We start from the raw sequence: 27,072 nt of genomic DNA, 5'->3' as shown, positions 1-27,072 counted from the left end.
CCATTGGTAACTGACTCAATCTCCAGCCCCTCTCCCCTCACCAGAGATCAGTGGGTGGGACTGAAATTTCCAACCCTCTAATCAAGAGGTTGATTCCCCTGGCAACCAGCCCCCATCTGGTGACCCAGGGGTTTTCCAAAAGTCACCTCACTGACATAACAAAAGACACCTTCATGGTGGTCACCACCTAGGAAATTTCTACAATTTTAGGAGCTTTATGCCAGAAACTGGACAAAGACCAAATACACATTCCTTAATATGAATCACAATATCACAGTGTCATGGGAGAAAATGTCTGATATGAGACCTGAAGAATGCGTAGGAAGTAGCTGACTAAAGAGGGAAGAAAGTGTTCCAAGCCAAGAAAACACTGTTTATGAAGGCAAAGAAAGAAGAGAAAGCACAACACATATTTATTTGGAGAAATGCACAACATCATTAGATGGCTGGAGAGGGGGCCAGGTAGAGAAGGGCCAAGCCATGCCTTGAGCCTCTCCCCCATCACATTTAGGCTTCGCTAGGCCAAGAGACCCTGTGCCAGACTGTCAGAGATGGAAGGAAGCTTAGAAATAATCCCATTGGCCTCTTATTATACAGAGGAAGAAGGCCTGGCCAGCCTGCTTGTCTGCAGCACAACCATAAAGAAGGAAGATTAGACTCATCTTGACTAGAGTTCACAGGTTTAACAGAATTCTACTTTAAGAAGAATTGATTCAACAAGCAACTGTTTGATTTGGTTGCATTTCAGGGGCAAGGTTCCTTTCCACTTGGAGACAAATAACTAATCAAATTAAGCAGTCCACCTTTCCAACAATTGTTTTGCTCTTAGATGCACTAAAATAATTTGGAGCTCTTTTTTTTTTTTATTGGCAACTTAGAATGCAAAGTATTTTATCTTCAAACTTCTAAATTTGAAAAAAAAAAAAAAACCAGCCTCGGTTAAATAATAGTTTTCCAAAGCTGAATGTGCTCATTTGGAGCTCCGTTTTTCTGCCTGCAGTATAAAACAACTTCCTACAACTCCTAGGCAGGAACACTACTGTCTTGACGATCCGTGGTTGGATGAATGGATCAATCTCAGTTGGTAAAAATCCCTTTTTTCCTTAGTAAGGGCTTAAAAAAATTCTAGAACAGATGTACTTTTCTAGTCTTACACAGACACTTTGATTCCAAATGTCTCCTGAGTATATACCATATACAGGAATCTATCTTCATCCTCCTTACTTTCATATACTTCAGAAATGTGCGTGGACACACTCACCACACTGTGTCCATTCACTAACAGGAAGAATGCTGTGCCTCCTAAAGATCTAGATGAGCTCACTCATGTTGACGTGATCAGGTACAAGAAACTTGGTTTTGTCCAGGACAGGAAGTAGCTCTCACCCTTGTACTGTTCTATTATCACTGGGATTTTCATAGGCTGCGGGGCTCTCGGATAAGTCAGACATCTTCTATTCTTTGTTGGAAGGTGTGGAGCTGCTTGAAGGTCTTCTCTGAAGGCATGGTGAGGAAGGTGAGGCAGAGAGGCAAGGTCCCGTCTGTTCCAGGCAGCTGTGGGAGTGGCAGAGGCTCCGACCGTGTCTAAAATAATTTAGAGCTTGTGAAGCACCTGGCTGGTTCAGTCAGTTAAGCATCCGACCTTGCTCAGGTCATGATCTCACTGTTTGTGGGTTGGAGCCCCACATTGGGCTCTGTGCTGACAGCTCAGAGCCCAGAGCCTGCTTCCGATTCTGTGTCTCCCTCCCCTGACCTCTCTCTCTGCTCCCACACTTGCTCTCTGTCTCTCTCATAAATAAATAAATAAATAAATAAATAAATAAATAAATAACATTAAAAAAATAAATAAATAATGAAATAAAATAATTTAGAGCTCTTAAGTGATATTAAGAGATATTCAGTGAAAATATTTGATATAAACAGCTAAAATCACCATCACTGTGATACTTACAATTGTTACAGACAGGTTGATATAAGGGAAAACTTTTTTCCATCATGGAGTAGCCAACAATGATTGTGAAATTAACTGGATATATATCTCTGTGGTCAACATTTTCTGTGTTTCAAAATGTCCCTAATTTCTCCCTTACTTCAGCTGCCTGGAACTCATGTCTCTTGTACAGATATATCTATTCCTGCACAGATACATCTATCATTCTCAAAGAGTGTCCCCTGCTATGTTAGTTCCTTTATATGTGAATATATGTTACACAATAAAACATTCTAACACTCAAATAAGTTTGGGAATTACTGGGCTAAACCAAGATAAATATATTTTTTTAACAGTATGTATCCCCAACATCCAGAACAGGACCTAGTACAGAGTATGCACTAAATAAGTACTTGTTGAATTAATAAATGTAGAATTCCATAAAGTCATTTATTTATTCACATTCTTTGTGATATATAAGAAGGGAACTGAGTTTGCAGCATTCTGTTGGGCTGTCCTCAGGACTAGCATTGTGAAATCTTGCCCTAATCTCTAAATCTAGAAGCACTAATCATGAAAAAGAAGACAAATTTCCAGAAATCAAAATAGAGTCAAAGGAAAGATAAGGAAGTTACATAATCACCAGAATTACCCTCATGTTCATGGCCCTTGCCATTCACCCAAGAACAGTCCTCTAACAAACTACTCTTCCCTTAGCAGGGAGAATTTGGGTGATCATAGCAAAGACATATCTGCCAGACATATTTTGCCTCCAGACGCTAATTTCCTAGGTATCCAAGTTTTGCTCAAAAAAGGTTGCCAGGTCCTGCCTTCAACTCAGAAATTAAATTAGTCCTAGATACCAGAAATTGGTGAGGAGTGTTTATAAGAGTTCTAAGAAGCTTTATGATACAGAAGAAGTAAGTTATGGAACCAGCAACCCATGGGAAATTGGAATCCCTGCCTTCCCTAGTCCCATCCCCACAAGACTGGCATTCTCAGCCTCATTCAAGACCTGAGCAAATATCATCAAGGTAGTCCAGTGGTTACCAAACTCTAACATACATCAGAATCACCTATAGGGCCTGTTAAAATACAGATTGCTGGAACTCACCCCCAGAGTCTCTGATTCAGTGGAATTTACATTACTGTGAAATTCTCAGATGATGCCAATGGTGATGGTTTCTGGTTGCTTCCTCACCACTACTTGTGCTTTCAACTGGTTTTATAGCCATAAGTCTAGTATAGACCCATGGGTCCAATCATGCAGTAGCATTTGGATCTAATGACTGGTGTATAATAGGCACTCAGTAAATACTTTGAATTAATAAATAATTATTTGTCTAATCCCTAAGATCTACTTTTAGAAAGTGTTCCCCCCCTTCCTTGATGAAACTGGAGCCCAATTTGCTCAACTGCGCTCATGACCCTTTCTGCCTGCCTCCAAGTCCTACAGAGACCATGTGCCCCAAAGCCAGACCTTTTGACTAGTGACAAGGGATATGATGGAGCCCAAGTGGGACAGGCCCTCTTTAGACTCCCGGCCTGCCTGGTAAAAGCCAATTCCATCATGATCTAGTTTGTTCCAACCATTCTTGGTTGATTCCTCTCCCTGCCAGGCCACTCCTGAGCTCCCCAGCAGGATACTTCACAGCTGTGTTGGGACATGGGACAGGTATCTGAACCAGGTTCCAATGATGACTTTGAAATAGAGACTTCACAAGAGATCTTGAAAGCCTGCCCAATCAGCTAGAATAAACGGTGGTTTACTTTATTATTTTCTTTTGTACTATTTTAGCCATGCTGTAAGTGCACAGACCCCAATGGCTAATTTTATTCTTCCCTGCCTGTGACTGAGATACGTGAACTGTGTAGAAGAGAAAAATGTACTATGCCCCTGAAAGAGCAATATACTTGGGCTTTGATAGATTATGGGAAAAGTGAATTCCAAGAAAAAAGGTTTTTCTAAGAAATTCATAAATAAAAATTAAAATCTGTTGTTTATCACTATTCAAACATTTTAATATTCTCCACAATCCTGTGTCACTGAGGAAGTCCAGGTAACCACTTATGTATAAACACCTGATAGAATGGCCCATCTGTGCTAAACCACAGCCTTCCCACTCCTTTTCTGATGCAGCTTCTACCACTGTTTCCCTTGGAAACCGAAGAAGCAGCTGTCTGCAAAAACATCTCTCTCCCTCCTCACTCATCAGTCCAAAGGACTAGCAGCTTGTTTTCTTGCTCATTGAAAACATCTGATGTTGGGGGATGGCTTGCATGTGGGGGGCAATACAAAAGAAATTACCACAGTGGGTCAGACACATTGTGCATTCTGTCTAGTATTCTTTCTTAGATAGTTTCATATTCCTCTTCATTTTATGTGATACACCACCAATTTCTTCTCTGTGTTGTAATAATTTGTGTACACCTTCCCTACTAGATCTCAGGTTATTTAAAGTCCAGGGAGGACATAAATCTTCTGTTTGGCATTCACTACATATTTATTAATATATTATAATAATAGCATATAATTATAACCTGATTATAATCCAATGACAAAAGTTCTAGCATCCATTGAGGATTCCTGCCTAATTGACTATTACCATAATGGCTGTTAAATATTCACTTTTCTTCATTCATTCTACTTTTATCAGTTGGAATTCTACTCTCAGAAAGAACTTTTCCTTCTCCATTTATTTGTTCACTTACTTATTTATAAACAAATATGGACTCATGGATTATTACTTTATGCAATGAGTTCTAATCTGTTTCTATCAATTTTTAATTATCAAATTGTCATGGATTATTTCATGCATGGGTTATAATCTGTTACTATCATTGTTTAAAGCTCAAATTGTCCCAGATTTGGCCAGGGGGAAATTCCTTGAAGCTTGCTCCTCTCCCTGTGGCATATCTCCATCCTATTTCAAACACTACTTCCTATCTCATGATGTTTCCATAACACACTTATTAATTACAAAAAGAGAAACAGTAATTATACAGTAGATAAGCCTGGTAGACATAACCTTAACTAGTGACCAAAGTTCATATCACCAGCAATGGTGCCTCCTGATACTCTGCAGTGAGAAGGACAAATCATTACTTTGATGGTATTTCTGCCAAAAAATGAATAACCCCAATCTGATCACAAGGAGACATCAGAAAAATCTACCAAGGGACATTCTACAAAAGAACTGGCCAGTACACTTCAAAAATGTCAAGTTCATGAAAGACTAAGAAATGGTCTTGGATTAAAGACTAGAGACATGATACCAAATGCAATGTGTGATCCTGGATAGGGTACTAGATCGGAGGGAAAAAACAGCTGTTAAATATTATTGGGAAACTTAGAAAAATTTTAATAAAGTTTGGAGATAATAGTATTATATCCATGTTAATTTTCTGATTTTGATAATTGTATTATGGTCATACAAAAGAATGTTTCATTCTTAGGGATTTAGACACTGAAGTGCTAGAGGGAAAGAAGTATCATGCCTGCACATTACTCCCAAAAGGTTCAGAAGACTAATAAGGCAGATGTGGCAACCTGGTTGAAGGGTACATGGGAAAGTGGGTGAAAGTATGTTGGTATTTTTTGTGCTGCTCTTGCAACTTTTCAGTATGCTTGAAATTATTTCAAAACTAAAAGTTATAAAAACTGAGTTGCATAAAACTCAACACTACCATTTACTTATTTTTTATTCATTTATACTTCACTACATTCTATAGAGGATTAAAGGCAATTTATAAGTCTTTCTATCCAACAGGATTTTTTTTTTCAATTAACTGTCTTCAGCTGAGTTCCCCTAGAAGCAGACCAGAGCCAAGTATTTGAGTACAAATAGCTGATTTGGGACATGATCCTAAAAAGCATCTTGTCTTGCAAGAAATGTAAAAGAAATTCTTCAGAGACAAGGAAAATGATTAGGATCTTGGTTAGGAACTTGGATGTACATAAAGGAACTTAGATCTAATAAAGAAAGGAAGAACATTAGAGAAGGAATAAGTGAAGATCAAATAAAAACTTTCTTATTCTTACTCTTAATTGCTCTAACAAATAACAATTTATTCAAAATAACAATATCAACAATGTTTGATTATTTGATTATTATAACCCATAGTTAAGAAAAATGAATGACAACAATGACACAAATTATTTGATTATTATAACCCATAGTTAAGAAAAATGACAACAATGACACAAATTATTTGATTATTATAACCCATAGTTAAGAAAAATGAATGACAACAATGACACAAAGGACAAGAGAGAGAAATTAGGAATATTTTGTTATAAGGTACTTGCACTGTGAGTGAAGTGGTGTAGTGTTATTAGAAAGTAGGCTTGGGTAAGTCATAAATGTGTGTTGCAAACTCTAGGCCAACCACTAAAAATGTTGTTGTTGTTTTTTAAAGTATAACCAATATGCTAAGAGAAAGGAGAAAAATGAAAATTCTCAGTTAAAACTACAAATGGCAGGAGTGCTTGACTGGCTCAGTTGGTTGAGTGTGCAACTCTTGATTTCAGCTCAGGTCATGATCTCATGGTTCGTGAGTTTGAACCCCGCATCAGGCTCCGTGCTAATGGCATGGAGGGGATTCTCTCTCCCTCTGTCCCTGCCCCTCCCCCCTCTCAAAATAAATAAACTTTAAAAAATAAAAAAATAAAAATAAAACCACAAATGGCGGAAAAAGAGTGGAAGACAGAATTAGGAATAAAGAATGAGAGCAACAAATAGAAAACAGCAACAAATATGGTAGATATTAATCCAACTATATCAATAACCACTTTAAACAATGGCCTAAACACACCAATTAAAAGACAAAGATAGGCAAAGTGGATCAGAAAATAAGATTCAACTATATGTTGTGTATAAAAAATCCACTATAAATACAAAGTAGATTAAAAGTAGAGGAATAGAGAAAAACATACCATGCTAACACTAATCAAAAGAAAACCGGAGGGGCATCTGGGTGGCTCAGTCAGTTGAGCATCTGACTTCAGCTCAGGTCATGATCTCGAAGTTCGTGAGTTCAGGCCCCACGTCAGGCTCCGTGCTTACAGCTCAGAACCTGGAGCCTGCTTCAGATTCTGTGTCTCCCTCTCTCTGTCTCTCCCCCACTCACACTTTGTCTCTCTCTCTCTCTCTCTCTCTCTCTCTCAAAAACTAAGATTAAAAATTTTTTTTTCTAAAAAGAAAGCTGGAGTAACTATATTAATTTCAGACAGAGCAGACTTCAGAGCAAAGAAAAATTTCAGGGATAAAGAGGGTTCTATGAACTGAATTGTGTCCTCCCAAATTCGTATGTTGACTCCCTATGCCCCAATTTGACTACATTTGGGAATAGGGCTTATAAGGAGGGAAGTAAAGCTAAATGAGGTCATAATAGTGGGTCACTGATATAGTAGGATTAGTGTCCTAAGAAGAGACACAGAGAGCTTGTTCTCTCTCTTTCTCCAAATGTGCTCAAAGAAGAGAGCAAATGAGCACCCAGTGAGATGGCAGCCACCTACGAGCCAGAAAGAGAGGCCCTACCAGAAACTAACCGTGCCGGCACCCTTATCTCAGACTCCCAGCCTGATATAAAAACTGAGAAAATGAGTGTCTGTTGTTTAAGCCAACTGGTCAATGGTATTTCATTATGGCAGCCCATACTAAGACAGAGAGACATTACATAATGATAAAGGGATCAATTCACCAAGGAGATACAGCAACCTTTGATGTGGATGCAACTAACAACATAGTGCAAAATACATGAGTTAAAAACCAACAGAACTGCACGGAGAAATAGTTGGAGACATGAATACCCTTCTATCAAAAAGAGGCAGATCCAGCAGGCAGAATATATCAGATGTGAAAAAGGGGTTATCACTACAGATCCCATGAGCATTAAAAGGATAGTAAATGAATACTGTGAACAACTCTATCACAAATTTGATAATTGGAATGAAAAGGACCAATTCCTTGAAAGACACAATTTGCCAAAACTCACATAAGAAGAAATAGACAATCTGAATAGGCCAATATCTATTAAATAAATTGAATCAATGATTAATAACCTTCCAAAATTGAAAGCACCAGATCCACATGGGTTCACTGATAAGTTCTTACCAACATTTAGGAAAGGAATTAAACCAATTCTCTACAATATCTTTCTGATGGGAGGGAATGTTTCCTAAATCATTCTATGACTCAGAATTACCATAATACCAAAACCAGACAAAGACTTCAAAAGGAAAGAAAACTATAGACCAATATCTCTCACAAACATAGATGCAAAAAGCCTTGACAAAATATTAGCAAATCTAATCCAACAACATATAAAAAGAATTGCACAACACAACCAAGTGGTATTTACCCCAGGTAGGCATGGTTGCTTCAACATTCAAAAAGCAATTAATGTAATCCTTCATATCAACAAGCTAAAGAAGAAAAATCAGGTGATCATATTAAAAGGTACAGAGAGGCACCTGGGTGATACAGTGGATTGGGCGTCTTACTCTTGGTTTTGCCTCAACTCATGATCCCAGGGTCGTGGGGTCGAGCCCCTAGTCTGGCTTCACACTGAACATGAAAACTCTCTCCCTCTGCCCCTCCCCCTTTCCTCCACTTGTGCTTCTCTCTTTCTCTAAAGTAAAAAAAAAAAAAAAAATTAAAATTAAAAAAAAGAAATCTAGAACACTGACCACACCAAATGCTGAGAAGGTTGTGGAGCAATAGAAACTCTCATTCATTGTTGATAGAAATTCAAAGTGGTACAGCACTTTGGAAAATAGTTTGCAGATTTCCTACAAAACTAACATACTCTTACTATATTGCAGTCCTTGGTATTTACTTGAAAAAGTTGAAATGTATGACCCAAAAACCTATGCACAGATATTTGTAACAACTTTATTAATAATTGCCAAAACTCGGAAGCAATCAGGATATACTTCAGTGGGTGAATGGAAAAATAAACTGTGGTACATCTAGACTATGGCATATTATTGAGCGCTAAAAAGAAATGAGCTATCAAACCATGAAAATACATGGAAGAATCTTAAATGCACATCACTAAGTGAAAGAAGTCATTCTGAAAAGACTACATACTGTATGATTCCAACTATACGATATTCTGGGGAAGGCAAAAATATAGATATAGACAGTAAAAGTCTTTGCTAGGGGTTAGGAGGAAAGAAGGATGAATAGATGAAAAATAGAGGATTTTTAGGGCAGTGAAACTACTCTGCATGATGCTTTAATGAAAGATACATGTCATTATACATTTGTCCAAACCCATAGAAGGTACGACAGCAAAAGTGGACCCTAAGGTAAACTACAGACTCTGGGTTATATAATAATGTGTCAGTATAGGTTCATCAACTGTGACAAGTGTACCACTTTGGTGGGGGATGCTGATAATGCAGGAGGTTATGTATGTGTAGGGGCGGAGGTATATGGGAAATCTGTGTACCTTCTGCTCAATTTTGCTGGGAACCTAAAACTGCTCTAAAAAATAAAGTTCAAAAATAAATAAATAAAATGTTTAAAAAACAAAGTCTATTTAAAAGGAAAAGGAAATTACCTTTTTTAGCTAAATGGAGATTATTACAAAGCATTTCTCTCCTCCGAAAGCTAATAAGAATCCATACAACTCTAGAAAGTGTATCATACATAATGAGTTCTCAAGTTGGAATCCATGACCAAACTCCATAAAAGTGTGTGTGTGTGTGTGTGTGTGTGTGTGTGTGTGTGTGTGTTCATATACATGCATCTTTTCCTCTGGAAAAAAATTCCAAAATTTTCATGCTTAGTCACTTAATGTTTAATTACTATCCCCTTCCCAAAATCTTAAGGATCTCAACCTATGACAGTCAGCTCTGAGTACATGCTTCTAACACCTTCATCTTTTCTCCAGTGGCTGATATAGATGGCAAATAGTGCAGTCACTAGGTCCTTCACCAGCCTCACACAAGATGCCAATCTGTAGGTTGCCTGCCATACTCAAAAGTCGGCTGATTATCCCCAACAGAAAATCAGCTCATATCCCTTCACAGGTACTGTCAACCTAGAAACATCCCCAGCAGAAGAAACATATTATGACACTCAGGAGTAGCATCTTCACAGTATCTTATATAACCAGTTAGATATTGTTCCCCAGGAGAAATAAGGAAGCAGAGAAAAATGTCTAGCATATCTTCATAATTATCAATATTGTTACAGCTATTGCTGTCTCTCCTTAAACTGCTTGACTTTCCCATCTGATGTCTAACTGAAAACTATTTTTTGTAACATTTCTTTATTTTTGAGGGAGGGATGGAGGGAGGGAGGGGGAGAGAGAGAGAGAAGAGAGAGAGAGAGAGAGAGAGAGAGAGAGAGAGAGAGAGAGAGAGAGAGAGAGATCATGAGTGGGGCAGGGGCAGAGAGAGGGAAACACAGAATCCAAAGCCGGCTCCAGGCTCTGAGCTGTCTGCACAGAGCCCGACGCAGGGCTCAAAATCACAAACCACAAGATCATGACCTGAGCCAAAGTCAGATGCTTAAGTGACTGAGCCACCAGGCACCCCTGAAAACTATTTTTTAACCCACATATCTCAATAAACTTGCATGGCTTCCTCTTCCTGCTACAAAGTAAATATGGATTAAAGAAAATTCTGAGGGAAAAATCACAGTTCTCTCCTACTCTCCGCCTTGGAATGGGCATCCACTTTCTTCCCAACATGTGTCACCAGACCTCCTAACCCCATAGCCCTGGGTCAACACTTCCAGCATTTGTGGAAACTTCAGTTCTCTTGTTACCTTTAATGCCTCCATTCTCTTCATGCTTCCTCCTCCGACCAATCCTCAAATCCTCTCCATTTTCCCACAACAACAATTCTCACATCTGGTTATTCCTTTCTCCTAGCCCTTGCATGGCCCAATAATGCTGACATTTGCCAACCCCATTAGTTTACACTTATCACTTGTCCTGATAATAATGATATTCCTCTTTTACTCAGAAATAAAATACTAATTGATTCATGTGTACTTCAGTGAGGTATGGGAACTCTAACACAATTCTATGAGATAAACATTATCTCCCTTCTCAAAAGAGATGGATGGTGAAGCTCCCTATACAAAAATTGTAAATTATTAGGACCACCAGAGATAAGATGATTAGAAAAAGAGATGTGCAGAATTCTAGGTAGAACCCCTCATGAGTTTCCTTAGGTGCTGGCTTCATATTAATGTATGGCAGGGGGTCTGAATGGACCCCAGAACATCTGCCAGTTAACAACCCTCCAATACTGGCACAGTTAGACAGACAAGGCATAAACCTTGGTGAAGACAGGATACAGCCCAGAAGTCCATTTGATTTTGACTTGGGTCAGGCTTCCAAAACATTGACAAGCCCTCTACCCAACTTGACCAATGGTCTGTATATAAGTGAGGGGTTAGAACTATTTCATTCTATATTAAAACTTGATGACAAAAGGTACACTCTTCTCAATAAATCCACTTTGGCTAACTAAAGTGCTTATGTCTTTGTTGGAGTTAACCCAGCTCCACGAGGTAGTGGCATTTGTTCCTGCTGATCAGAGCCTCAGGTTGGCAGTTACATACTATTTGATTAATGAAAGATTAGGGAACAAATTAAGCACACTTAGTACAGTTTTACAGGGAAAAATATTTTTTCAGAAAAAAAAATATTTCAGGGGTGCCTGGGTGGCTCAGCCGGTTAAGCGGCCGACTTTGGCTCAGGTCTTGATCTCACCGTTTGTGAGTTCGAGCCCTGCATCAGGCTCTGTGCTGACAGCTCAGAGCCTGGAGCCTGCTTCGGATTCTGCGTCTCCCTCTCTCTCTGACTACCCCACCCCCACCCCGTTCACACTCTATCTCTCTCTCAAAAATAAATAAACATTAAAAAAAACCTTTTAATACTTATTTTGTATGATATACATATTATATCCTGTATTCTTATATTAAGTAAGCTAGAGAAAAGAAAATGTCAGCACAGAGCCTCATGCAGGGCTCAAACTCACAAACTGTGAGATCATGACCTGAGCTGAAGTCAGCTGCTTAACCGACTGAGCCATCCAGGCGCCCCCCCCCCCACAAAATATGTATTAATCAACTATTTATGTTATAGGTAAAGCTTCTGGTCAACAGTAGGCTATTACTAGTTAATTTTGGGGAGAGTCAAAGTTATGCTCAAATTTTTTACCGTGTTGGGGCTTCAGTGCCTACTGTTGTTCAAGGTCAGTGCCTGCTGTTGACTATCTGGCAAGGTGACCAAAACTGAGTATTTAGTAAGAAGCAACTCTGATGGTGGTGTTGGGTTCAAAGAAAGGTGGTGTTGGGTTCAGGTTTCATGGAGGAGCTGGTGTTTTAAGAAATTGAACCAACAGAGCTAAGGAGAGTATAGTGAATGAAGGGAAGAGCAAAGGCAAAGGTGTGACTCCCAGGAAGCAAGGGCAGGTGTTCTGGAAACAATGAGCCATTTTGTTCCATCAGATGTACAGTGAGCAAGCAGTGAGAAAGGTACGTGGAGAGGAATGTAGGGTCCACCATACTATGGTACTAAAGGGTATGCACTCCCAGGGCCATACTGCATGGGTTCAAGTCCCCACTCTGCTTCTTATTAGGTTTGTGACTTTAAGGATAACTTCTCTGTACCTCAGTTTCTTAAGCTGTAAAATAGGGAGAATAATAGTGGCCTGCTTCAGAGGGTTGTGAGAATGAAATCAATTAATATGTGTAAACTGCTTAGAACAATGCATGGCACATAGAAATGCAGCACTTTATTACCATGGAGGGTCTAAGATGCCAGAGTAAAGTGTCTGTATTCAATTAGGACAAAGAGCTAGGGGAGCTTCTCTGAGGTCAGAAGTGACAAGATTAGAACCAGATTGTAAGTCTGGCAAGCTGTAAGGGATGGAACAAAGTGGAGGTGGAGAAGTGGGTGTGGGAGGTAAACACAGTGTAAGCCCAGGGCTCTGGGCTGTGAAAGAGGGACCTCTATCCCTGAAGATAAATGTGATGGTTCTGAGAGGGTCCCAGAGCATGTGAATAGGTGCATTCCTTCTGATTCCTCCTCCTTATTCAAATTGCCTAATTAAAATGTAGAGGAAGTTGAAAAGGATTTAATACCTATGGCAAGAAACTCTACCAGCCTGAACCAAAAGCTAGAAAGCAACTCTCAATATATCAAAAGGAAAACTGACCTCTAAAAGCTTCTAGTTTTCCTTCTGTATCCTGAACTAAGACTAAGACTGAAAGGAAACCAACGATCTTGTTTAAAAGGACGTACAATTCTTTTTTTTTTTTAATATTTATTTATTTTTGAGACAGGGAGAGACAGCATGAATGGGGGAGGGTCAGAGAGAGAGGGAGACACAGAATCTGAAACAGGCTCCAGGCTCTGAGCTGTCAGCACAGAGCCTGACGCGGGGCTCGAGCTCACGGACCGCAAGATCATGACCTGAGCCGAAGTCAGATGCTTAACCGACTGAGCCACCCAGGTGCCCCAAAAGGATATACAATTCTTAATAAGGACAGACAAACACTTTCCTCTTTGGAAGTCATTGAAGATTGATTGCTAAAAATCCCCTTCTATGGGGCTTGCCCCCAAACCTAGGTTCTCACTATGTGTTACTTCTAAGAGATAAAACAATGGTGATCCCTATTAAAATGCAAAAGATATCACTTTTCCTATCCAAATTTAATATCTCAACAAGAATAATTTATTCAATTAACAATAAGCCAGTCACTAATGAGTTTCCACAGACTAGTTGGGTTTGACTGGGAGCATGGAGGGGGACATGATCTAGAACTCTGGATGAGAGAGTGGCCATGAGTGGGAGGCAAGAAAAAGTACATGGTGGGGAAGGAGTGGGGGTAGGGACCACATTAAAAAAGAAAGCAGATATAGAAAAGGAGTAAAGGGGCTTAGGGAATAAATTTGCCAATCTCAAAATCTTGAAGATCAGCCCTGACCATGCTTAATGAAACCAACATCTACCACCCAAACAGTATAACCTTGATCCTCACTGCCACCGGACTTGGTGCTCTCTCCTTTTGCCTGCATGTACACCCCTACCCTCTCTTCACTCATTCCCCACCCCCCAAAAAAAAGGCAAGAGAAAAAGAAACAGAGAGAAATAAACCATTTTCAATTTTAATTCTCTGTGGTTTCAGATGATCTGAAGTGTGTAGATGTCTCCCTTCCCTTTGGCCCAAGATGCCACTAAAATTCTAAAACTCTAAGCCCCTCTATGTTTCATGAAAAGACTGTGATGGGCTACATGGCTAGAAAGAGTCAAAAACCACATGTATAACAGAGAAATTACTTTAAGGTGAGTTATAGAGATATTTGTTGTTAATGATTCCAGGAATTAAATTAAAAGAGTTTCACTCTGGTCCTTAAATGGGGACAGAAGTGCCACAGACATCTTTGGGGACTGCAGCAAATGTCTTTCCTTCCAGCCAGTAGGTGACCATTCCCCCCTTCCCCTGGGGAGGAAAAACACAAACGTTTCATTAGGGAAGAAATAGCCAGCTCAGACGGAAAGAAGCCATCCAGTGATAGACTGACCAACTCATTGGACATGACAGAGCACATTTTCAGCCAGGCCAGGGAACCCTGGAGTCCCTGGGGACTGGCATCCCCAAGAGACTGTTCTTTAATTGGCTCCCCACATTGCTGCAGAGAGCACTCCCTGCATTCAGGGCAGAGACAACTGCTTCTTGGGCACCATGACACGCTGGCTGACTAATGAGTCACGGTCACCCGCACAAACTCACTGAGGCTGCTATGGCTAACAAATCCCACGTGTGCTGCCAACCCAGGAGGAGAGAGACAACTTGAGCTCTGCAGCTACTTGGCCCTTCCAGCATAGCTAAAAGAAGATGATAACCCAGTAACTCTGAGGACTGTCATCTTCTTTTTAGACGGTCACTAAGCAGACAGTATCCCCATGTGAAAAATTAGTGTCCTTCCATCAACTGCGGATCAATTATACCTTCCCAACCCAGGGGTCAGAGCCCCAGCCTCTCATTTACATGAAGACTGGTCTTCAGAAGCTTTCATTCAAGATTCACATTTATAGACTCTGCAAAAGAAACGTTATCTGCCTATATTTGCTGATCAAATCCAACTGAACTAATCGTGATTCACTTCAATAGAGAAACACTCATGTAGGCAATACTCTGTGCAAAATTAATATCAGAGATAAGCCACAGGAATGAGTTGCTTTTCCTTGGGCTTTTCCATGTGGGTTACCATGGCATTCCTTCTGAATATATTCATAGTTAAATATACAAAACTACCACAGAAACTATTTGGACAATGTCTGGAGGAAACCACCCACAAATAATGCACATACATCTCACATTATTGTATAGCAGGTTAAATTTTGTGATTTTCTAAGTCACACAATCATTATTCTTGTGACTCTCCATCTGGGGATGCTGGAGGAGAGTAAAGTGTCTCAGGTCACACCACAGCTGATGTGAACAGATAACAAATCTGGCTCTGGTGAAGTATCCCTTCCCCAGGCTCATCTCCCCCATGGGTGGAGTCAAGGATTTGGGGACTGAAAATCTTTCTCCCCCTTAAGCTAGCCCCACCTTCTGCCCCAGGTATAACCATAGCTAAACTAATTTCAATGACTTTAATACAATTAATTTCATTGCCTTTTCTAGGAATAAATTCTTTTTTTTAATATAACATTCCTTAGAAGGGAAGTATCCTGGGAGTATCTCAGGGGGAATAAGTTCATGAATGGACTTCTATTATAAAGAGGAACCCCAGGCAATAGAAGAGGACTGAGTCTAGTGGCTGGGACCCAGAAGGATGCTAAAATCAGGGGAAAGGACCTGGAAAGGAAATGTGTGAAAAACCAGACATAGTTTGGCTGTTTCACAATTTTGGCAAAGATATCTCACTCTTTCCAATTTAACCCCAAAGAAGGAGTGTCCCAAGAAAGGTCTGATCAGCTCATAATGCGTCAGGAATGAAGAAAACATCTACTGTATGAGCCAAAAGAAACATATGTGGCCCTTAAGTAGATGCACAATCCAAAAACCTAGTATCTTGATCAAAAGTCAAAGGATTTCCAAGTTTGTTTGCGACTTTTCCCCCTATGGCAGGGACAGCATGTGCAATGTTGCAAATTCTACCAATGAGTTTACTGACAGTAGTGACTGACAGGGTTTTAATGACTAGTTTCCTTGTAGTGCTCCCCTTACCCATATGCCTCTATAGATACAAGTAGCTGATAGCTACCTTGACTTGAAAATTCCCACAGCACACCAGCATATTATCTCCAGTTTGTTCCAGGGGTTGGTATGCACCTGAACTACAGTGGATTTTCAGAGGTAAAGGACAGAAGAGGAAGTAACACAGTTACATTAACCCAGTCAACATCCCCTGCTTTTGCTTTGCCCTGAAAAATCAAGCAACTCTAAAGCTTGACTAAGGAAATTCAACTCCAAGAATCACCCACCAAAGAGGTGCCTCAGGGCACATCCCAGCAAACATTCTGAAGTGCTTCACATAGTATCTTACACCTGACTAGCTTTTCCCACAGTAGTTATGTGGCAGGGGCTGCTGACCTGGGAAAACCTTGCCTATTCTAGACGAAAGTTGATGTCTACTCTTTTTGGACAGTTATCCAGGAATATCTGCCCTTTATCTCATCATACCTCCTTCTAGCAGCCAGCTTTTGACTACCTGTGGTGGGTGCTCAGATCAAGAATAAAGATATAAAATTCCCTGAAAACTTTCTCATCTAACGATTCCTTACATCCAAAATGGTAGGAATTTACCTTATCAGGTGCATTCCAAATCATGATTTTTTTTTTTTTTTTGGTCACAACCTATACTATTATTGAGTTAACATTTTTCTTTGAATGGATTCACTTAATTGTTTTAATGAAGAGGCGCAAGGGTTTATAGAGTTAAAAGCATCCCAGTACAAAAATGAATCCTTTCTCCTTGACTTAATCAGAATGGCTGTGAGAAAAACTGAAACTTTCTCATGATAACTTTCTCATGATGTGATTTAACTATATTTAAATCCTTGTCCTTTGACCACCTAAGATCACCTAGTAGAATGACCCCACAGGTGGAGATGAGGGGCTATAAGGAAAGCCCATGGACCTCCCCCATACCTCTACACACACACACACACACACACATAACCACACACACACCACCTTCTACACACATATCACCAAGGAGGAGCTCTGATTCAAGTGCTCCAAACTGGGCCATAGCAGTCAATAGAGGCTGGAACTTTAGATGGTTAAACCAAAGGGGTTACATCTAGATATGAAGTGACCCCTTTTCTAGATCTCTCACAGATTGTTTCTGCTCCCTCTCTTCTCTCCCACTGTACCAAGTGGTCATATAGGCCAGAGGCTGCCTCCCATTTATCAGGACTCACATTTACCCTTGGTCTTCATAAACAAACAAAAAAACAGGGAGAACCTAGAGAAGTCATGGAGAGGACACGGAGGCCAGACTGATTGAGGCTTTACAAAAAAGGATTCTGTTCCGATTTGTGGTCTTTTGGGATCTTCTCTTACCTACAGTCTTAGAATCCTGTACTGGGGGAAAGGATCCAAGGAGGCCTCACTATGCCTTTACCTCATCTAAGCCTTGAGCTATGGGACAAAGGAGTCCTCCTGGCTCAGAAGTGGTTCTCCTCAGTCAGTAGGATCTAGACATCATTGTTTTCCTTTGACTCAGTCAAGCCTAAACCCTGATAATGAGTTATAATACTGAGTGGCCCAACTTGTGTTTTTATTACCCTGCCCACCTGATTAAGTTTCATTAAGCTGGAAGAGAAGCAAAATTTAGATAATGCCAACCAGAATAATTGGTCCCTGAATAATTGTGTTAATTGTGCAACCCAATCATGAATAAATAAAAATAATGAAAACTTTCCATAAAGCAGATAATAAACTTGAAACAGCACTTATTGTTTTTTATTTTTACATTAAAACTCCCTTTTGAAGCCCCATAAATGTACAAAATATTAATAATTATTATCATTTGTTGGCATTTGTGCCAAGATTTTAATAGCATCTCTAAGAGGTAAATAGACTTTCCCCCCATTTTGTAGATTAGATAACTGAGGCTAAGGATGTTAAAAGCATGCATGCCCAAGAGAACACAGTTTATAAATTTCAAAGCCAGGATCCAAAAGCTAATGCATTAAACACTTCAATAATATTATCCTAAATCCTAAATTACCTTCCCCCATAAAGACAAGTCATGGGAAGTAGAAAATGAAGTCGTTGAAATGCTACAGTCTGTATAGAGTAGAGAATACATTTTCCTAAAAGGAAGGCTTTATTTTGAGCTTTTACTAACCCAGTAGAAGATTGGAAAGAAGGTTTTTAGTAGAATTCTAATCTTTTGCTACAGAGTCTTTTAAAGAGCCTCCATGAATAAAGGAAAGTGGTTTGGAAAAGAACACAGGCCCTTGAGTATCCTTCTTCTTTTTTCTCTTTTCTTTTCTTTTTTTTCTTTCTTTCTTTCTTTCTTTCTTTCTTTCTTTCTTTCTTTCTTTCTTTCTTTCTTTCTTTTTTAGAAAACTGGAATAACCTGGGTGGTAATGCATTGTAACATTCCAACTGGAAAATTTCCAATTGGTGTTTGTCTTTTTACCAAGTTGGCCTTAAATAAACTTCCCCTTGGGGCGCCTGGGTGGCTCGGTCGGTTAAGTGGCCGACTTCGGCTCAGGTCATGATCTCGCACTCCGTGAGTTCGAGCCCCGAGTCAGGCTCTGTGCTGGCAGCTCAGAGCCTGGAGCCTGTTTCAGATTCTGTGTCTCCCTCTCTCTCTGACCCTCCCCCGTTCATGCTCTGTCTCTCTCTGTCTCAAAAATAAATAAACGTTAAAAAAAAATTTAAAAAAAAAAAAAACTTCCCCTCAGCTTGATTAAACTTTAGATAGGCTTCTACCTGACCTCCCTTTTCTTAAAGGATTTACTTTAGAAAACTTGTAATTATAAATTCTTTCTCTGAGAAGATGTACATCTTCTTACAGCCTCTTGCCACTTATACAACCCAGGGAAGTCTTTATCATGGACCTGGGAGCCATTCCTTTGAAATGTAATCATCCAGAAAGATAACGCCCCTATCTCCCAGTCTTTGTGGGAGAGTCAGAGTCTAACTTCCTTGAGCACCAACTAGCAAACACCATCACATTGAACCAACTTCCCTTCAAACACCCTTAGTACTCCTACATTAGCTCATCCCAGAACTAAAAACTCTCCCCCTTTTGTTTCAGCAGAGTTGAGTTCTCTCTCTCTCTACTCTACAGTCATTTTGAATAAAGTCTTCCTTGTCTGTCTAACTCCATCTGGTGCAATTTTCTTTGACATTTTTGATTCACAATAACCTATGCTAACCCATCCTTTCTACATTGGCAATGGCTTTGCACTTGCAGTGACCCAGGGACTGCAGTTTCTCTTATAAGATGAGGAGCTAGAAGTGAGTGCTTGGTGATTATTACAGGTACTATACATTATAGACCCTTGTCTTCCACTTCCTTGTGACCAGCTGTTGCAGAGACTGTAATGAAAGCATCCCAACATAGGAAAAAGCACCACATTCAGCTTTGGCCAGACATCCACCCCACCCCAACACCATCACCAGGACTTTCTACTCATTGGAGGATCACTTGGTTTGATATGCAAACACCCTCTGCACTGAACTCAAATACAACATACCTGGAAATGTTTGGGACCCTACTATCTTTAAGACCAAGAAAAACATACAGATCACAATCAGCTCACTAAAACAACAACCTTACATTTCACAAAATTTCCATCCAACTTGCATTGGCTTCTGTACACCCCAGTGAACATTCTCTACCCCCCAAGTCCCACTCCGCCCCATTGAGCTACACTGATTATCATTTGAGCAGTTGTGACATCAATGTACTGAACTAGACCCATTTAGATTTAACATGGAAAGTTAAAAGGAAAGAGTTTCAAAGAGTTGTTTTATAAGGCAGCAGGCAAAGGAATTACCATGTAACTTGATGTGTAAGAAAACACACTAATTAATCCCTTAGAAAATGTGTCAGTGGGGGTATCTCACCTTGGCTGGTTAACTCCATTCAAGAGGCTGTGTTCACAGTTGTCTCCAAATAGGCAATAATTAGGCATTTTGGTGCCAACAACTCCATCAACCACTGGCCCTGGTCAGAGAAAATTTATGAACTTAAAATACATAAGCATATGAAGCAGGTTGTAAGTCTAAAGTAAGAAAACATGAAGCTACCACTTGATGTATATCTATTATGCATCAAGTGCTTTGCACTCTCATTTTATTTGCTCATCCTAACAACCTTGAGAGGTAAGCACTATCATCCCCATTTTAAATCGCGCAGCTTGTAAAGGTTAGAGCTAAGACTAAAACTAGTGTCTATTTAATTCCAAAGTCTGTTCTCTTTCCACTGTACAATACTATACTTAATGGGGGGGGGAGGTAATTAATAACCTTCAATTCTTGTTCCTTTGTTCCTAAAAGAAATGCAGCCATTTGTTTAGCATTCAGAGGATTTGCTTTATGGTTCAGAGAGCAAACATCTTACAGGAAGTATTGAGATAGAAATTGAAGGAGACTGTGCTGACAAGTTAAGGTGTTTGGTTTAGATATGGAGAATCTGACGTCCATGTAGGACATCCAAATGGAGGTGCCTCAGGGACACTTGTCACTACTGGTCTGTAGCTCAGGAGAAAGGTTGGGGTAAAGGTAATGATTTAAAAGTTTTCATCAGCAAAGACTTGTTTGTAAACCATGGAAGTAGACAAAACTGCCCAAGGACAATGCAAAAAGTGAAAAGACAAGAAGATTGAGGACAAAGCTCTGGAGTCAAGAGACGAGAAGAAATGAGTGAAGAAACCTGGGGAAGGGGCATTCAGAAAGGTGGGAGTAAGGAAAAGCAAGTTGTAAGCAGAAAAAGGGGAAAGATGGTGGCAATGCTCAATAGAGTCCCCTGCCTCAACCAGATCAAGTGAAGTGAGAATTAGATAATGCTGCAGGACAAAGAATAATTTAAATGGTTTGAGGGGTTCCAGAAAGTTGGAGATGGTAGAAACAGTCAATGGAGATGATGACTCTAAGGAATCCAGAGTTGTAATAATAATGGCTAATATTTACAGAGTGCTTACTAGAACCCAAGTGAGGTATACAGTACCTCACTTAATCCTGATAGCAACTCCTTGGGAAAAGTACTATTACTATCTCTATTTGATGGATAAGGAAAATGAGGCACAAGGAAGTGAAGGAACTTGCCCAGGACCTCAAATCTAGTAGGTAACATCAGGATTTGAATCCAGGCAATCTGATTTCAGACCCCAACTTTCCAGTCCTCAGGCTAAATTTCCTCTCTTCGTAGAAGAAAAAAGAAAAGACTAAAGTTAAGTAAAGAGGGGTGCCAAGACAAATTTCCTATATATGTTTGATTTTGGATGGAAAGGTTTTGAGTATGTTTTTATACTGAGAAAATGGATCAGCAGAGAAAACCTAAAGATCCTAGAAAGAAAAGAAAATCAATGGCACAAGCCCCCATAAGAAGGCAGGATCAGAAGCAATTCCTTACCTATTATTAATTCCTCACACCCTTAGTGAATGCAAATATGTCAGACTCTGCTTGGCTTTAGGGATTCAGTGGTGTACTACAGAGATGGTGCTCTCACCCCAGGAAGCTTCCAGCCTAGCAGTAGGAAGACAGGTAGAAAAAACAAGGAGACAGTCCAACAACATAAACCGTAGTATGTATAATGAACGAAGCAAATGGGGTGCTGGGGCAGAAAACAACCTCCAATAGACAGTGACATTTGAACTGAAACCTGAAGTTTGGAAAAGAGGTAGACTTCTGAAGATTGGAGAGTAGAAGTGAAGGTGCAGAGCAAGGAGGAGAACAGAATGAAGTGCCATAAAAGACACAAGCAAATCACCTGGGTGGTTTTTTTTTTAAATATAATTTATTGTCAAATTGGCTAACATATAGTGTGTACAGTGTGTTTCACCTGGGTGGTTTTTAAAAAATACTGTTGACAAAGAAATCAGAATGTCTAGTCAGACAGAGAAATGACATCATCACATTTACATTTTTAAACAATTAAGAAAACTAAATGGGACAGGGGAAGGAATCAGCTTTATAGGGGTGAGAGGGCAGCTCTTTTTTTAAAACAGGAAACAAGGAAAGAAATACTTTTATAGACAAGTTTAAAGATGAAAGGGAGAGTTCACATCTAAGGACTTCTATTGCCTCTGAAAAAGGAAAGATCTAGTCCTCCCTGCAGTGACTGAAGGGCATGGGGATGGGGCTCAAAGAAGAGATGAGAAGTCAGTAAACAGCCAACAATGGGAATTTGGAAAGGAAGGTATCTGGGAAAAAAAGACCTCAAGGGTAGCACTGAGAAACTTAGAAGATGCTGGAAACCAGCTCTTTCCGTGGAGCCATTGTCATTGGACAAGGTTATATAAGAGTCTCCACTGTGCAGAAGAGAGTGGAAACTGTTAGACTAACAGAGAGATATGAACTGTACAGCAAGTACAGAAGAAAAACCAGGCAGTTGAGAATTGTTGGTAAGAAACCATCTTAGAGATTGACCATGGATCTAAGGCTGTATCAGAAAGTAAGCCAGGCAATGAGAAAGAATGAAATATGGCCCTTTTTAGCAACATGGATGGAACTGGAGAGTGTTATGCTAAGTGAAATAAGCCATACAGAGAAAGACAGATCCCATATGTTTTCACTCTTATGTGGTTCCTGAGAAACTTAACAGAAACCCATGGGGGAGGGGAAAGAAAAAAAAAAAAAAAAGAGGTTAGAGTGGGAGAAAGCCAAAGCATAAGAGACTCTTAAAAACTGAGAACAAACTGAGGGTTGATGGGGGGTGGGAGGAAGGGGAGGGTGGGCGATGGGTATTGAGGAGGGCACCTTTTGGGATGAGCACTGGGTGTTGTAGGGAAACCAATTTGACAATAAATTTCATATATTGAAAAAAAAAAGCAATAAAAATAGATGAAAAGTAAAAAAAAAAAAAAAGAAAGAAAGAAAGTAAGCCAGGAAAGCTGGTTAGACTGGAACAGTTACACTGGAGCCTTGATGCAGCTGAAGAACAAAGAGATTTAGTGAGGGGAAAGAGGAGGGTTGTAGTATGTGGACGCTAATGGGATTTCATAAAAGAAGCAGTTTCAAGCAATGACAAGGTTTGGACTGTGATTATAAAGCAGCATTGGCAGCATCCAGTGTGCCCATTGCCCTCTTCAGGGAGCCTTGGAAATAGACAGGCTTTTGTGTATGGACATTATCTAGATTCCACTTTAGAAGCCACTACTCTACAACCACCAAGTATTAGAGCATTATTGTGAAGGGATGCTGGGGAGATGGCTTCAGGTCATATGTTTGATGGTTGGCTGGCACCTTCCCTACAGCACTTAAACCCTGAATACACTTATTCACCATATTATCCCAGCAGGTGGAAAAGTTCTATTTAAGAACAATTTCCACCATTATGTCATCAAGAAACTAAAATCACTGTCTCAATTCAAAATATCACTGTTGCTGACACCCAGTTCTTACAACCCTCGTTATTTCTCAATCTTGGATGAAATGCCTGTCAAGATCTCGGTTAGCCTAATGCAAGATTATTATTAATGGGTGGGGGCTGATTTTTCCAATCAACTAGAGGGTTAGCTGTGAGATTCAGCCAAAAACCCAGGGACAGCTTTGGAGAAATGAGGGTGAGAAATATGAACTGAAGCTCCAGGCACCAGCTGTGAAACGCTGAGCAGAGGGGAGTTAAGATCACTGGCTCAGTGGTCAGCTCTGGCATCCAACTCCATCTCGACTTGCCAGCTGAGTGGATAAATCTCACTCTCAGTGTCCTCTTTTGTAAAGTGGACTAATAATATCCACTTTGCCTGCTTTGTTACAAAGACTGAACAAGATTGAGTACGTAAAGTACTAAGCACAGGGTTTGGTACACAGTACCATACAATTCATTAAATAGTCATTAAATGGTAGTTGTTAGGAACACCTGGGTGGCTCAGTCACTTAGGTGTCCAACTCTTGATTTCGGCTCGGGTCACGAACTCATGGTTCATGAGATCCAGCCCCGAGATGGGCTTGTGCTGACAGCTCAGAGCCTGCTTAGGATTCTCTCTCTGCCCCTCCCTGGTGTGCACACATGCACACACACACAAATACTCTTCCTGTGTCTCTCTCTCAAAATAAATAAAATTTAAAAATAAAAAAATAAAAAATAAATGGTATTTGTTGTTATTATTATTATTATTATTATTATTACTAAGTTGTCAAATTGTATGTTTGGGACAATGAATCACTTCCAAGCCATTGTTAAGGGGGGTTCTAAAGCAATATATATATATATATGTATACATATATATATATGGCAGTATGCCAGTAAACCCATTATATATATATATATATATATATATATATATATATATGCTATATATATACTATATGTATATATGCTATATATATACTGCAGTATGCTATATATATATATATATATATATATATATATATATATATATATATAGCAGTATGCCAGTAAACCCATTAGGGACAGGGTGAGGAGGAGAGTAGAGCCCTGATTTATAATGGTTACCAATTTTCATGGTATAAATACATCCACCATGACTAACTTCAAGCTACCAATGTGACATCACCAAAAGCACATTTGGCTTTCAGGAATCAATACACCACTGGACATTTATCCAAGAATGTCACTCAAGAGTTCTTGGGAATTCATTTGTTAATACATACACACACACACACACACACACACACACACACACACACATCAAACACCTAATCTAGGGGCGCCTAGGTGGCTCAGTCAGTTGAGTCTGCCTCTTGACTTCAGCTCAGGTCATGATCTCATAGTTCATGGGTTCAAGCCCACATCAGTGTCTGCATTGGTAGTACAGACCCTGCTTAGGATTCTCTCTTCCTCTCTCTGCCCCCCCCAACTTGTGTGCTCTCTCTCTCTCTCTCTCTCTCTCAAAACAAATAAACTTAAAAAAAAAAAACAACCTAGTCTACTCTATTATGGGCCAAGCATCTACTGCAGAAAGGGGATTTTAAAAAATGAACAGAGACATGGCTCTTCCTTCCTTGATGCTTATAATCTAGGAGGGGAATGGACAGTTAAACAGCCATTACAACACTGTAAGGGAGGAGTCATGTGGGGAGAGCAGTATGACAAGGAAGGCCAGGGAGGACACCTCACATCAGAGATTTCTCCTAGTCAATAGGATAAGCAGAAGCCAGCCAGGTAAAGTGAGAGCCAGGAAAGTGTTGAATGGAGGAAGAGGCACAATGGCCTAGAAATTACGAGGAGGTTAGTATGGGTGGGCCTGGCATAGAGGATGGAGACCAGCTGGAGAGGCTAACCCCCGACCAGGCTATCCTGGGCCTTGTAAACCATGTTAGGAGAGACAGCATAGAGTTTTAAGGAAAAGAGCGAGATGGTTGGATTTGATTTTTGTTACAATTTCCCTGATACAAATTTATATAATTAAATATATATATATATATATATATATATATATATATATATATGAAGAAAATAAAGGTAAAGGTCAACCTAGTTACAATATTGATAAAGGAGTGGCGAGGAGGGGTGGACGAACTAGAGGAAGAGGATCCTACTTGGAGGCTATTGCTATAATCTGGGCAAGAGATGATGGTGACCTTCCCCAGAGTCTTATCAGGATGGGGAAAGGGGGAGAGATCTGAAAGATGGTTGGGAGATAGAGTCACAGAACCTGGTGACTGATAGGAGAGGGATGTGAAGGAGAAGGAGTCAAGAATGATTTTCAGGTCTCTGAGTTCAGCCACCAGGTAGATAGGGGTGCCATTCTCTGAAAACCAGAGGAAGAAGAGCAGTTCTGGAAGAGGAAAAGTATGGGGTTCATTATTGGACATGTTGAGGTGCAGGTGCCTGAGGGAGTGGGATAATCCCCCTGGAGTTCAGGAGAGAAATCTGAGCTAGTGATTAAACCATCAGAGCCTCTAGCATATAGGTCACAGCATAAGCGAGGGGAGTAAGTTGAGATCATCCATGGAGGTGTGTAGAGTTAGAAGAGAAGGAGGCTTAGAACTCTGAGGGTCATCAGTATTAAGCCCCCAGAAGAAGAAACACCAAAGGAGCCTGAGAATGAGCAATCAGAGAAGTCAAACTAGGTAAATGAAGAAGGAAGAATTAATCAACAAAGTCAATGATAATGAAAGATCAAGACAAGAAGCCTGGGAAATATCTTCGGCAATCCCTGATGACCTTGGCAAAATTCATATCAGAGGTGTGATAGGGATGAATGCCAAATTTCAGGGGTCAATAGAGGAAGGATGTGGAGGTAGCAAGTGCAGACAGTCCTTCAAGAAGATTGATGATGAAGGGTGCCAAGAGCTTGGACCATAGCTGGATAGGAATGTGGGGTTTGATGGAGGGTTGTTTTACTTTGTTTTAAGTTTAGAGAGACATAAGCATGTTTAAAGGCTGGTAGGGAAAAGCCATCAGAGAGAGGAGGCCAAGGGAGCAGGAAAAAGATATAATGTGGGCCAGGCTATGCCTGAAATGGACCACAGGCTTCCAGTCACCTCTGGGGTAGGAACTAAACCCTAAGGGTCTCAGAGCATGCCAGAGTTCACCATCCCAGTGAGGAGGAAAGGGAAGAGAAGGAAAGGGGTGTGGGCACTAAGGAAAATGCGTAAGTTCAACAAATGGGGCCATACCAGTTTGTGAGCTCCTAGTACCAAGCCCCATTTCTAGTGAAAGCACCACCACTTGGGGGAAATGTGATTAAAACTTATTTTAAGTTATTCTATGAAACAAGCTTTTGGTTTTTGACCAAAATAAATCTTTAGATCCTTTAAATACTTAGAAAGGAGTCCAAGCTGGCAGCCTTTAAGTCCAATTCAGCTGGTAGACAAATATTTTGCCTGAATAGCATAACATAATTCAAGAAATTTCACATAAAAATTTAGACTCCTGAATTCTCTCAAAAACTTGAAATGTAGAAGTGCCAGGACCACGTGGCATCCATCAGATGACCTAAGTGGTTGCTGCCACATTGCAAAGGGGCAAACACTCCCCGGCTGTCCAAGTCTCAGCT

At 40.1% G+C, this 27,072-nt stretch overlaps 1 long non-coding RNA gene and 1 pseudogene across 1 annotated transcript in view; both read right to left on the bottom strand.

Annotated features, from left to right (window-relative positions):
• The window catches only part of LOC131491788 (uncharacterized), a 138,858-nt gene that overhangs the window by 61,730 nt on the left and 50,056 nt on the right, over positions 1–27,072 (bottom strand). The gene's annotated exons all lie outside the window — the stretch shown is intronic.
• On the bottom strand, positions 502–1,730 carry LOC131491786 (microtubule-associated proteins 1A/1B light chain 3B-like; annotated as a pseudogene).

The sequence above is a fragment of the Neofelis nebulosa genome, chromosome 12 (genome assembly GCF_028018385.1).
Source record: "Neofelis nebulosa isolate mNeoNeb1 chromosome 12, mNeoNeb1.pri, whole genome shotgun sequence".
NCBI lineage: Eukaryota > Metazoa > Chordata > Mammalia > Carnivora > Felidae > Neofelis > Neofelis nebulosa.
Note: the sequence above shows the minus strand (reverse complement) of the source record. Positions and strands in the feature narration are given on the sequence as shown.